Source organism: Anomaloglossus baeobatrachus, chromosome 3 (assembly GCF_048569485.1).
Source record: "Anomaloglossus baeobatrachus isolate aAnoBae1 chromosome 3, aAnoBae1.hap1, whole genome shotgun sequence".
Classification (NCBI taxonomy): domain Eukaryota; kingdom Metazoa; phylum Chordata; class Amphibia; order Anura; family Aromobatidae; genus Anomaloglossus; species Anomaloglossus baeobatrachus.
This window is the reverse complement of record NC_134355.1, coordinates 326,166,122-326,179,914: the sequence shown is the minus strand read 5'-3', so window position 1 is coordinate 326,179,914 and position 13,793 is coordinate 326,166,122.

Here is a 13,793-nt window from a genome sequence, read left to right as displayed (position 1 = left end):
CCATATGCCCGTCAACAAGAAATGACCTGTGATCCATTGCCCCATCACGGTTGGCAGGGAGCCCAGGATGAGGACCCTGCAATCAAGTTAGTTAAGGCATTGCTGGCCAGGCCTGGTGCCCGCCTTGAACCGGGTGCCCCAGAAGAAGCCAGGAAACTGTTGCAGGACCGAAGTCGGCTTTATCTCCACCAAGGCAAATTGTGCAGAAGCTTAACCAACCCCAAGACCCACGAGAGGATCTGCCAGATCGTGATACCTCGGGCGTATGTCGCGGTGGAGCTTGAAGCGTACCATGATGGAGCTTGGCACTTTGGATGGAAGAAGCTGGAGATGTTGCTGAGAAGTCACTTCTATTGGATAGGGATGAGAGACTCTATAGAGCCCTGGTGTAGCAATTGCGGTCCCTGTACCCTGAGAAGGCAGGATGGCACCAGTCAGCGAGCACCCCTTCAGCCAATCGTCACCAAACAGCCTCTGGAGATTGTGGCCCTGAATCATGTCAAGTTGACCCCCAGCAGGAGTGGGTATACGTATGCGCTCACGATGGTCGACCACTACTCGCGGTTCTTGGTGGTGGTATCCGTTAAAGATTTGACTGCCAGCACTGCGACAAAGGCTTCCAAGCGCACTTCTGTAGGCCTCATGGGTATCCCGATCGAGTCCTTGCTGATCAAGGTCCCGCATTCGAGGCTGAAATCTTCCAGGAGTTCTGCAGTCTGTACGGGTGCAAGAAGATATGTACCACACCCTATCATGCACAGACGAATGGGATGTGCGAAAAGATGAACCATCTAGTGATCAATCTGCTGAAGACTCTTCCCCTTGAAGAGCGGAACGAGTGGCCTGAAAAGGTACCAGACCTGGTGGACATCTATAACAACATTCCGGTGAGATCCACCAAGTGTACCCTGGCTTACCTGATGGGAGCCAGACCTGGAAGACTTCCAGTGGACTTAGAGATGGAGGTTGAGTTGCCTGAAACCTACTTGCCCGGAGCGGATTGGGACTCACGTTGCCAGATCCAGTACAAACAAATTCAGAAGTGCGTTGAAGTGAGTTTGAATCAAACCAGAGAATAGCAAGAGAGAAACTTGAACAAGCAAGCAAAAGCAACTCCTTTCTCACCAGGTGAGATTGTGCTGAAAAGAAAGAGGAATCTGCACAAATTAGATGATCAATGGGCAAAGGAGCCATATGTGGTACAACCATCCAACTTCAACAACCAGAAGATCTGACTAATCAGCAAGGACCAGGGAGGAACCACGGTTACTGTCTCCCGAGACCACCTGAAAAGATGTCCAGATCCCTTACGAGTAGCAGATGAGCCTCAGCCCCAACCTCAAGTGGTGAAAGGAAGAGAATGATCCGTACTATTCTGGGTGACTTTCCAGAAGATTGGCCTATGCAGAATGGAGCAATAATAGTCCCTATGTTAACATTCCCACAACCCGTGGAATAACCAGAACGGGAAAGGCTTACTGACACTGCACCCACTTCAAAACCTAGAGTAGCACCTGTCCCCTTGCCACGATGTGTGCAGGAACGAGGAACAACATCGTATCTCCTATTGGGGCGACATTATGGAAATGACCGACGCTACACAGATCACCGATTTTCGACGCTTTTGCGATTGTTTATCGGCACATCTAGGCTTTACACGTTGCAACATCATACTGGCGCCGGATGTGCGTCACTTTCGATTTGACCCCGACGATATGGCAGTAGCGATGTCGCAACGTGCAAAGTACCCCTTAGTATTGAGGGTGAGGAACCTGTAGGTGATCTAGTCATATTACAAGAGTGGTAGTTATGCATAACATAGCTATTTTTCTCCTAGGAACATATAAATGAAGGGATAACCGGTTTAAATGCCACGCTAAAAGCCACAGACATTGTAGATAAAAAGATTTCCTTATATTTTACAGTTCTACGCGTTTCAGAGACATCTCTGTCTCCTTCCTCAGGAAAAAGAAATCATACAGTGCCTACAAGTAGTATTCAACCCCCTGCAGATTTAGCAGGTTTGATAAGATGCAAATAAGTTAGAGCCTGCAAACTTCAAACAAGAGCAGGATTTATTAACAGATGCATAAATCTTACAAACCAACAAGTTATGTTGCTCAGTTAAATTTTAATAAATTTTCAACATAAAAGTGTGGGTCAATTATTATTCAACCCCTAGGTTTAATATTTTGTGGAATAACCCTTGTTTGCAATTACAGCTAATAATCGTCTTTTATAAGACCTGATCAGGCCGGCACAGGTCTCTGGAGTTATCTTGGCCCACTCCTCCATGCAGATCTTCTCCAAGTTATCTAGGTTCTTTGGGTGTCTCATGTGGACTTTAATCTTGAGCTCCTTCCACAAGTTTTCAATTGGGTTAAGGTCAGGAGACTGACTAGGCCACTGCAACACCTTGATTTTTTCCCTCTTGAACCAGGCCTTGGTTTTCTTGGCTGTGTGCTTTGGGTCGTTGTCTTGTTGGAAGATGAAATGACGACCCATCTTAAGATCCTTGATGGAGGAGCGGAGGTTCTTGGCCAAAATCTCCAGGTACGCCGTGCTATCCATCTTCCAATGGATGCGGACCAGATGGCCAGGCCCCTTGGCTGAGAAACAGCCCCACAGCATGATGCTGCCACCACCATGCTTGACTGTAGGGATGGTATTCTTGGGGTCGTATGCAGTGCCATCCAGTCTCCAAACGTCACGTGTGTGGTTGGCACCAAAGATCTCGATCTTGGTCTCATCAGACCAGAGAACCTTGAACCAGTCTGTCTCAGAGTCCTCCAAGTGATCATGAGCAAACTGTAGATGAGCCTTGACATGACGCTTTGAAAGTAAAGGTACCTTACGGGCTCGTCTGGAATGGAGACCATTGCGGTGGAGTACGTTACTTATGGTATTGACTGAAACCAATGTCCCCACTGCCATGAGATCTTCCCAGAGCTCCTTCCTTGTTGTCCTTGGGTTAGCCTTGACTCTTCGGACAAGCCTGGCCTCGGCACGGGTGGAAACTTTCAAAGGCTGTCCAGGCCGTGGAAGGCTAACAGTAGTTTCATAAGCCTCCCACTTCCGGATGATGCTCCCAACAGTGGAGACAGGTAGGCCCAACTCCTTGGAAAGGGTTTTGTACCCCTTGCCAGCCTTGTGACCCTACACAATCTTGTCTCTGATGGCCTTGGAATGCTCCTTTGTCTTTCCCATGTTGACCAAGTATGAGTGCTGTTCACAAGTTTGGGGAGGGTCTTAATTAGTCAGAAAAGGCTGGAAAGAGAGATAATTAATCCAAACATGTGAAGCTCATTGTTCTTTGTGCCTGAACTACTTCTTAATACTTTATGGGAACCAAACAGAATTCTGGTGGTTTGAGGGGTTGAATAATAAATGACCCTCTGAATAAACTTTTCACAATTTAAAAAAAAAAAAAAAAAAAAAAAGAAATAACATTCTTTTTTGCTGCAGTGCATTTCACACTTCCAGGCTGATCTACAGTCCAAATGTCACAATGCCAAGTTAATTCCGAATGTGTAAACCTGCTAAATCTGCAGGGGGTTGAATACTATTTGTAGGCACTGTATATGATTTTTTTTCCTGAGGAAGGAGACGGAGATGTCTCTGAAACGCGTAGAACTGTAAAATAAAAGGAAATATTTGAAGAACAGGATCCCAGACCTTATCAATTACATCAATTATTGATTGGACCTGTCACACATAGATGTAATTGATAAGGTCTGGGATCCTTGTCTTCAATGGAGAGAAGATTTGAAAGGGGAGTTTTCAATGGTTTCCTGCTAAAGTACTGAGCGGAAGGTGGGTGCCCTGGCTGTATTTAGTGGATGGTAATGTGTTCTTTCATGTTCCTAGGAGAAGAATAGCATGCATGCACTGATCTGTGTGGACGAATAGCATGCATGCTAACTGACAAATGACTCATGATTTGGAATGCAGACGGGTTTAAGACGTGGATGCATAACTTGAATTGCATCACCCTAAATTATGCCCCCCTTAACAGAGTCAAGCATAATTGTGTTAGTGTCAAGGTTTGGGGCTGCAGGCTGTGTGGAGTATACCTATAGAATGTCTGTAATGCAATAAACCATGCCTATATGCCTCTAATCCAAAACTGTCTCTCCTCCACCAGCTATCCCTTCATTAACAGCAGTTTTACTAGAGAAAGGACTGTATGTAGCCATGAAAAGAACTTTTGTTTTAATGGCACAGCAAGGGTATACAATTGTTGCAATATTAGAATATTGCACTGCTTTTATGGCGGCTCTAATCTAAACTTTCCCTCATAGATCAACTCTCCCTAAAATGCTTCCAGAGGAGAGTGTGCCGAGCATCGCATCACTGGGTCTTATATAAGACCCGATGCAGCCTGCCAATCACAGTAATGCCAGTAGCCAACATGGCTAGAGCATTATTGTGTATATCAGGCAATCCGCACATGTTGATTGGCTAACAGGCGCAAAACACGTGGGGCGGGGACACTAGCACCCGTGATAATCAAGTAACGAACATACCCGAGCACCCTGTTGCTCGATCCAGTATCGAGCAGTGGGGAGCACGCTCGCTTATCACTAATTTCCAGTGACAAATATGCATAGACGTTCTGTAGATCAGTATCAGTGACTTACCATAAATATCTTTAATTGAAGTAATTCATGTTTGCTTTCACAGCTTCTATAACTATTGCAGTGCATTTTAAATCAATATGTGTCCAAGCTAACACATTCAGCTGTAATAGGCAGCTCCATGCACTCTTTCTTCATGGTTGCCATCGCACCCTCTATGATCGCGATAGATATGTCTAGATATATATAGATATGTCTAGATAGAAAGATAGATAGATAGATAGATATATACTGTCTGCAAGCCTTATTACTCTGAGCAGGGGCGTACATAGAAATTCTGCTATGGGGCCCCGTGATTTCTAAGTGGGCCCCCCTAAAAATAAAAAAAATAATAAATAAAATATTCAGCTGGGTCACAGAAGAGCATATCTCCCAACTTTACAGCCCTTACCAAGTAATTTTCCTCATATTGAAGCCCCTAGATTCCTCTTTCATTGCAGCCATAAAATATGATGGCAACAAAAGTGCCCCCCATACACTGTATGCTACCCCACAGTAAATTCTTCCACAATATCCTCCACACACAGTATGATGACCCTCCTGTACCCCCCTTCAACTACCCTGGAAATGAATGGTGACCCTGACACAGTAAGATCCCCAACTGTGACCCCCCACACAGCCCTCCATGCAGTATAATGACCCATACTATCGTCCAAATAGTATAATGGCTCCTACACAGCCCTCCGCACAGTATGACGGACCCCACACAATCCTTCACACTGTATAATTTCTTTCACACAATATAATTGCCCTCATATAACTCTAGATAAAGTATAAAGGCTCCCTCATAACCCTCCATATATTATAATGGCCCCACAAAGCCTTCCATATACCGTGTTTTTCCAAAAATAAAGCACTGTGTTATACTTCCCCCCCCCCCCCGCCAAAAATAGCACCATGGCTTATTTTTGGTGGAGGTCTTATTCTTGGAGAAACACGGTTGGGGGGTAAGTTTACCCCCCAAAAAAGCAGACCCCCCCCCCACTTGCCAGGAGACGCATTCTTACCAGACTCGGACGTCTGCGTGGCTCCCAGGTCCTCCTATGATCTCCAGTGGGTGCTTCACGCCATCCTCCCCTGCTGCTGGCTGACACACTGACACAAACACACACACACAGTAGATTGCAGATCGCGCACACACGCACATCACATCACATCCATCGCTGCCGGCCGCAGGGAATGATGGGAGGAAGTCACGTGTGTCCGCAGGTCCTTGTGCTCCACCGCACAGCCTCTCAGGATTCTGCCGGCGAGAAGAGATCGGTGTCGCTGGATGTGGTATGTGTGCTATCTGATGTGTGTGATGCGATGTTTGTGTGTGTGATCCGATGTTTATGTGTGTGATCCGATGTTTGTGTGTGCAATTTGATGTTTGTGTGCGAGATCGAATGTGTGTGTGTGTGTGTGAGATCTTATTGTGTGTGTGCGAGGGTGCGATCACTGCAGGTCCTGTCGCTCAGCGTCGGGTGAGTGTGATTACCTGGTGCCCGCTGTGTATAATATAGTATCTTGCAGTATCTAACTTTTTTAGTTGCACAGATACTTCATTATTGATCCGCGACTAGGGCATATTTTCGGGGAGTGCTTATACTTAAGCCTTGCTCCGAAAATGCTGAAAATCCCTGCTAGGGCTTATTTTTGGGGGAGGGCTTATTTTTGGAAAAACACAGTAGTATAATGGGTCTCCTAGTCCACCATATACAGTGCCTACAAGTAGTATTCAACCCCCTGCAGATTTAGCAGGTTTACACATTCAGAATTAACTTGGCATTGTGACATTTGGACTGTAGATCAGCCTGGAAGTGTGAAATGCACTGCAGCAAAAAAGAATGTTATTTCTTTTTTTATTTTTTTTTTTAAATTGTGAAAAGTTTATTCAGAGGTCATTTATTATTCAACCCCTCAAACCACCAGAATTCTGTTTGGTTCCCCTAAAGTATTAAGAAGTATTTCAGGCACACAAAGAACAATGAGCTTCACATGTTTGGATTAATTATCTCTTTTTCCATCATTTTCTGACTAATTAAGACCCTCCCCAAACTTGTGAACAGCACTCATACTTGGTCAACATGGGAAAGACAAAGGAGCATTCCAAGGCCATCAGAGACAAGATCGTGGAGGGTCACAAGGCTGGCAAGGGGTACAAAACCCTTTCCAAGGAGTTGGGCCTACCTGTCTCCACTGTTGGGAGCATCATCCGGAAGTGGAAGGCTTATGGAACTACTGTTAGCCTTCCACGGCCTGGACAGCCTTTGAAAGTTTCCACCCGTGCCGAGGCCAGGCTTGTCCGAAGAGTCAAGGCTAACCCAAGGACAACAAGGAAGGAGCTCCGGGAAGATCTCATGGCAGTGGGGACATTGGTTTCAGTCGATACCATAAGTAACGTACTCCACCGCAATGGTCTCCGTTCCAGACGAGCCCGTAAGGTACCTTTACTTTCAAAGCGTCATGTCAAGGCTCATCTACAGTTTGCTCATGATCACTTGGAGGACTCTGAGACAGACTGGTTCAAGGTTCTCTGGTCTGATGAGACCAAGATCGAGATCTTTGGTGCCAACCACAAACGTGACGTTTGGAGACTGGATGGCACTGCATACGACCCCAAGAATACCATCCCTACAGTAAAGCATGGTGGTGGCAGCATCATGCTGTGGGGCTGTTTCTCAGCCAAGGGCCCTGGCCATCTGGTCCGCATCCATGGGAAGATGGATAGCACGGCCTACCTGGAGATTTTGGCCAAGAACCTCCGCTCCTCCATCAAGGATCTTAAGATGGGTCGTCATTTCATCTTCCAACAAGACAACGACCCAAAGCACACAGCCAAGAAAACCAAGGCCTTGTTCAAGAGGGAAAAAATCAAGGTGTTGCAGTGGCCTAGTCAGTCTCCTGACCTTAACCCAATTGAAAACTTGTGGAAGGAGCTCAAGATTAAAGTCCACATGAGACACCCAAAGAACCTAGATAACTTGGAGAAGATCTGCATGGAGGAGTGGGCCAAGATAACTCCAGAGACCTGTGCCGGCCTGATCAGGTCTTATAAAAGACGATTATTAGCTGTAATTGCAAACAAGGGTTATTCCACAAAATATTAAACCTAGGGGTTGAATAATAATTGACCCACACTTTTATGTTGAAAATGTATTAAAATTTAACTGAGCAACATAACTTGTTGGTTTGTAAGATTTATGCATCTGTTAATAAATCCTGCTCTTGTTTGAAGTTTGCAGGCTCTAACTTATTTGCATCTTATCAAACCTGCTAAATCTGCAGGGGGTTGAATACTACTTGTAGGCACTGTAGTAATGGGCCTTACATAGTCCTCCATATAGTATAATGGCCCTCACATAGTCCTCCATATCGTCTAATGCACCCCATAGTCCTTCATATACTATAATACACTCCCCATATTCCTCCATATGACAATAATAATTCTGTGGTGGACAAGACCTGTGAAAAAATAAGAGTGCCAAGGAAGTCATGTTAGCCAAGGAGGAGGATGTTAGCCCCAGCAATAAAGAATGAAGGCAATAAGAGGCCATAAAAATCTTTGGGACAAAATCTGCCTCTTCTGCGGTCAGCTCTACAGCAGGTAATGCTGCACATGCTGTTGGTGGAGGAGGTTCCACAGTACAGTATTTCACAAAAGTGAGTATAAACCTCACATTTTTGTAAATATTTTTTATGGGACAACACTGAAGATATAACATCTTGATACGATGTGAAGTAGTTAGTGTCCAGCTTGTATAACAGTATAAATTTGGAGTGCCCTCTAAAGAACTCAACACACAGCAATTGTCAAAAGCACTGACATCAAAAGTGACTACAACCCTAAGTGAAAATGGTCAAATTGTTGCCAAAGTGTCAATATTTTTAGTTGCAACCATTATTTTTAAGCACTGTCTTAACTCTCTTGGGCATGGACTTCACTAGAATTTCACAGGTTGCCAATGTAATCTTCTTCACGGAGCTGGTGGATGTTAGAGACCTTGTCCTCCTCCACCTTGCGTTTGAGGATGCCACACAGATGCTCAATAGTGTTTATGTCTGGAGACACCCTTGGTCAGTCCAGCATCTTTACCTTCAGTTTCTTTAGCAAGGCAGTGGTCATCTTGGAGGTGTGTTTGGGGCCGTTATTATGTTGGAATATTGCCCTGTGGCTCAGTTTCCAAAGGGAGGGGATCATGCTTATCTTCAGTATGTCACAGTACATGTTGGTATTCATGGTTTCCTCAATCAATTGGACCTCCCCACAGCCTGCAGCCCCAAACCTTGACACTGCCACAATTATGCTTGACTCTGTTAAGGGGGGCATAATTTAGGGTGATGTAATTCAAGTTATGCATCCACGTCTTAAACCCATCTGCATTCCAAATCATGAGTCATTTGTCAGTTAGCATGCATGCTATTCGTCCACACAGATCAGTGCATGCATGCTATTCTTCTCCTAGGATCATGAAAGAACACATTACCATCCACTAAATACAGCCAGGGCACCCACCTTCCGCTCAGTACTTTAGCAGAAAACCATTGAAAACTCCTCTTTCAAATCTTCTCTCAATTGAAGTCAAGGATCCCAGACCTTATCAATTACATCTATGTGTGACAGGTCCAATCAATAATTGATGTAATTGATAAGGTCTGGGATCCTGTTCTTCAAAGATTTCCTTTTATTTTACAGTTCTACGCGTTTCAGAGACATCTCCGTCTCCTTCCTCAGGAAAAAAAAAAATCATATATGATTTCTTTTTCCTGAAGAAGGAGACAGAGATGTCTCTGAAACGCGTAGAACTGTAAAATAAAAGGAAATCTTTTTATCTACAATGTCTGTGGCTTTTAGCGCGGCATTTAAACCGGTTCTCCCTTCATTTATATGTTCCTAGGAGAAGAATAGCATTAGGGAAAATCCTTAATCTCGGCCTTGATCAAGTTTTTTGAGTTTTGGATGGACTGTTCTTATGAGGTGATTTAGTGTTGATCTGTGTGGACGAATAGCATGCATGCTAACTGACAAATGACTCATAATTTGGAATGCAGACGGGTTTAAGACGTGGATGCATAACTTGAATTGCATCACCGTAAGGCCCTGTGCCCACTCTGCGTATTTTGACGCAAATTTTCAGAAATCTGCAGCAAAATCTGCATGTCCATTGTGAAGCCAGCAAAGTCTATGAGAATTCAGAAGTGCTGTGCCTACATTAAGTATTTTTCCCTTGCGTATTTGGTGCGGATTTCTTTTTTTCTGCACCAAATCTGCACCAAATACGCAAGGGAAAAGAAGGGAATTTTGTTTACTTACCGTAAATTCCTTTTCTTCTAGCTCCTATTGGGAGACCCAGACAATTGGGTGTATAGCTTCTGCCTCCGGAGGCCACACAAAGTATTACACTTTAAAAAGTGTAACCCCTCCCCTCTGCCTATACACCCTGCCGTGCATCACGGGCCCATCAGTTTTGGTGCCAAAGCAGGAAGGAGGAAACTTATAAATTGGTCTAAGGTAAATTCAATCCGAAGGATGTTCGGAGAACTGAAACCATGAACCAAAAGAACAATTCAACATGAACAACATGTGTACACAAAAGAACAAAAAGCCCGAAGGGAACAGGGGCGGGTGCTGGGTCTCCCAATAGGAGCTAGAAGAAAAGGAATTTACGGTAAGTAAACAAAATTCCCTTCTTCTTTGTCGCTCCATTGGGAGACCCAGACAATTGGGACGTCCAAAAGCAGTCCCTGGGTGGGTAAAAGAATACCTCGATAAAAAGAGCCGAAACAACGGCCCCCTCTTACAGGTGGGCAACCACCGCCTGAAGGACTCGCCTACCTAGGCTGGCATCTGCCGAAGCATAGGCATGCACCTGATAGTGTTTTGTGAAAGTGTGCAGACTCGACCAGGTAGCCGCCTGACACACCTGCTGAGCCGTAGCCTGGTGCCGCAATGCCCAGGACGCACCCACGGCTCTGGTAGAATGGGCTTTCAGCCCTGAAGGAATCGGAAGCCCAGAAGAACGGTAGGCTTCAAAAATCGGTTCCTTGATCCACCGAGCCAAGGTTGACTTGGAAGCCTGCGACCCCTTACGCTGGCCAGCGACAAGGACAAAGAGCGCATCAGAGCGGCGCAGTGGCGCCGTGCGAGACACGTAGATCCGGAGTGCTCTCACTAGATCTAACAAATGCAAATCCTTTTCACATTGGTGAATTGGATGAGGGCAAAATGAAGGTAAGGAGATATCCTGATTGAGATGAAAAGTGGACACCACCTTAGGGAGAAAGTCCGGGACCGGACGCAGAACCACCTTATCTTGGTGAAATACCAGGAAAGGGCCTTTGCATGACAGCGCTGCAAGCTCTGACACTCTACGGAGTGAAGTAACCGCCACTAGAAATGCCACCTTCTGCGAAAGACGTGATAGAGAGACATCCCGCAGCGGCTCAAAAGGTGGTTTTTGAAGAGCCCGTAGAACCATGTTGAGATCCCAGGGTTCCAGCGGACGCTTGTAAGGTGGGACTATGTGGCAAACTCCCTGCAGGAACGTGCGGACCTGCGGAAGCCTGGCTAGACGCTTTTGAAAAAACACGGAAAGCGCCGAGACTTGACCTTTGAGAGAGCCGAGAGACAAACCCTTGTCCAATCCCGATTGAAGGAAGGAAAGAAACCTGGGTAAGGCAAACGGCCAGGGGATAAACCCCCTCTCAGAGCACCAGGCTAAGAAGATCCTCCAAGTTCTGTGATAGATCTTGGCTGACGTTGGTTTCCTGGCCTGTCTCATAGTGGCAATGACATCTTGAGACAACCCTGAAGACGCTAAGAGCCAGGACTCAATGGCCACACAGTCAGGTTGAGGGCCGCAGAATTCAGATGGAAAAATGGCCCTTGAGATAGCAAGTCTGGTCGGTCTGGGAGCGCCCACGGTTGCCCCACCGTGAGATGCCACAGATCCGGGTACCACGACCGCCTCGGCCAATCTGGAGCGACGAGGATGGCGCGGCGGCAGTCGGACCTGATCTTGCGCAACACTCTGGGCAGCATTGCCAGAGGAGGGAATACATAAGGCAGTTGAAACTGCGACCAATCCTGAACTAAGGCGTCCGCCGCCAGAGCTCTGTGGTCCTGAGACCGTGCCATGAATGCCGGGACCTTGTTGTTGTGCCGAGACGCCATGAGATCGACGTCCGGCGTTCCCCAGCGGCAACAGATCTCTTGAAACACGTCCGGGTGGAGAGACCATTCCCCCGCGTCCATGCCCTGGCGACTGAGGAAGTCTGCTTCCCAGTTTTCTACGCCCGGAATGTGAACCGTGGAGATGGTGGAGGCTGTGGCCTCCGCCCACAGCAGAATCCGCCGGACTTCTTGGAAGGCTTGACGACTGCGAGTGCCACCCTGGTGGTTGATGTACGCAACCGCCGTGGCGTTGTCCGACTGTATGCGGATCTGCCTGCCCTCGAGCCACCGATGGAACGCCTTGAGGGCTAGATACACTGCCCTTATCTCCAGAACATTGATCTGAAGGGAGGACTCTGTCGGAGTCCAGGTTCCCTGAGCCTTGTGGTGGAGAAAAACCGCTCCCCATCCTGACAGGCTCGTGTCCGTCGTGACTACAGCCCAGGATGGGGGCAGAAAGGATTTCCCTTTCGACAGAGAAGTGGGGAGAAGCCACCACCGAAGAAGAGGTCTTGGCTTCCAGAGACAGCGAGACGTTCCTGTCTAAGGACGTCGGCCTCTTGTCCCATTTGCGGAGAATGTCCCATTGGAGTGGACGCAGATGAAATTGCGCAAATGGAACCGCCTCCATTGCTGCCACCATCTTCCCCAGGAAGTGCATGAGGCGTCTCAAGGGGTGCGACTGGGCCCGAAGAAGGGATTGCACCCCTGTCTGCAGCGACCGCTGTTTGTCCAGCGGCAGCTTGACCATCGCTGAGAGAGTATGAAACTCCATCCCTAGGTACGTCAGTGACTGGGTCGGAGACAATTTTGACTTTGGAAAATTGATGATCCACCCGAACCTCTGGAGAGTCTCCAGAGCAACGGTCAGACTGTGTTGACAAGCCACCCGTGAGGGTGCCTTGACTAGGAGATTGTCTAGGTAAGGGATCACCGAGTGGCCCTGAGAGTGTAGGATCGCTACGACGGATGCCATGACCTTGGTGAAGACCCGTGGGGCTGTCGCCAGGCCGAAAGGCAGTGCCACAAACTGAAGGTGTTCGTCCCCGATGGCGAAACGCAGGAAGCGTTGATGCTCTTGAGCGATCGGCACATGGAGATAGGCATCTTTGATGTCGATTGATGCTAGGAAGTCTCCTTGGGACATCGAAGCGATGACAGATCGGAGGGATTCCATGCGAAACCGCCTGGTTGTCACATGTCTGTTGAGCAATTTGAGGTCCAAAACGGGACGGAATGAGCCGTCCTTTTTTGGCACCACGAACAGATTGGAGTAAAAACCGTGACCGCGTTCCTGAAGGGGAATGGGGATCACCACTCCTTCTGTTTTCAGAGTGTCCACCGCCTGAAAAAGCGCAACGGTCCGCTCGGGGGGCGGAGATGTTCTGAAAAAACGAGTCGGAGGACGAGAGCTGAACTCTATCCTGTAACCGTGAGACAGAATGTCCCTCACCCATCGGTCTTGGACATGTGGCCACCAGGCGTCGCAAAAGCGGGAGAGCCTGCCACCGACCGAGGATGCGGTTTGGGGCGGCCGAAAGTCATGAGGAGGCCGCCTTGGAGACGGTGCCTCCGGCGGTCTTTGGAGGACGTGACTTAGACCGCCATGCAGAAGAGTTCCTCTGGCTCTTCTGTGGCCTGTTGGACGAGGAGGGTTGGGATCTGGCTGAGGGCCGAAAGGACCGAAACCTCGCTTGAACTTTCCGTTGCTGAGGTCTGTTTGGTTTGGGTTGGGGTAAGGACGAGTCCTTTCCCTTGGATTGCTTAATAATTTCATCCAATCGCTCGCCAAACAGTCGGTCGCCAGAAAAAGGCAAACCGGTCAAGAACTTTTTGGAAGCAGAGTCTGCCTTCCATTCGCGTAGCCACATGGCCCTGCGGACTGCCACAGAATTGGCGGATGCTACCCCTGTACGGCTAGCCGAGTCCAGGACAGCATTCATGGCGTAGGATGCAAATACTGACGCCTGAGAAGTCAAAGATGTTACTTGTGGCGCAGC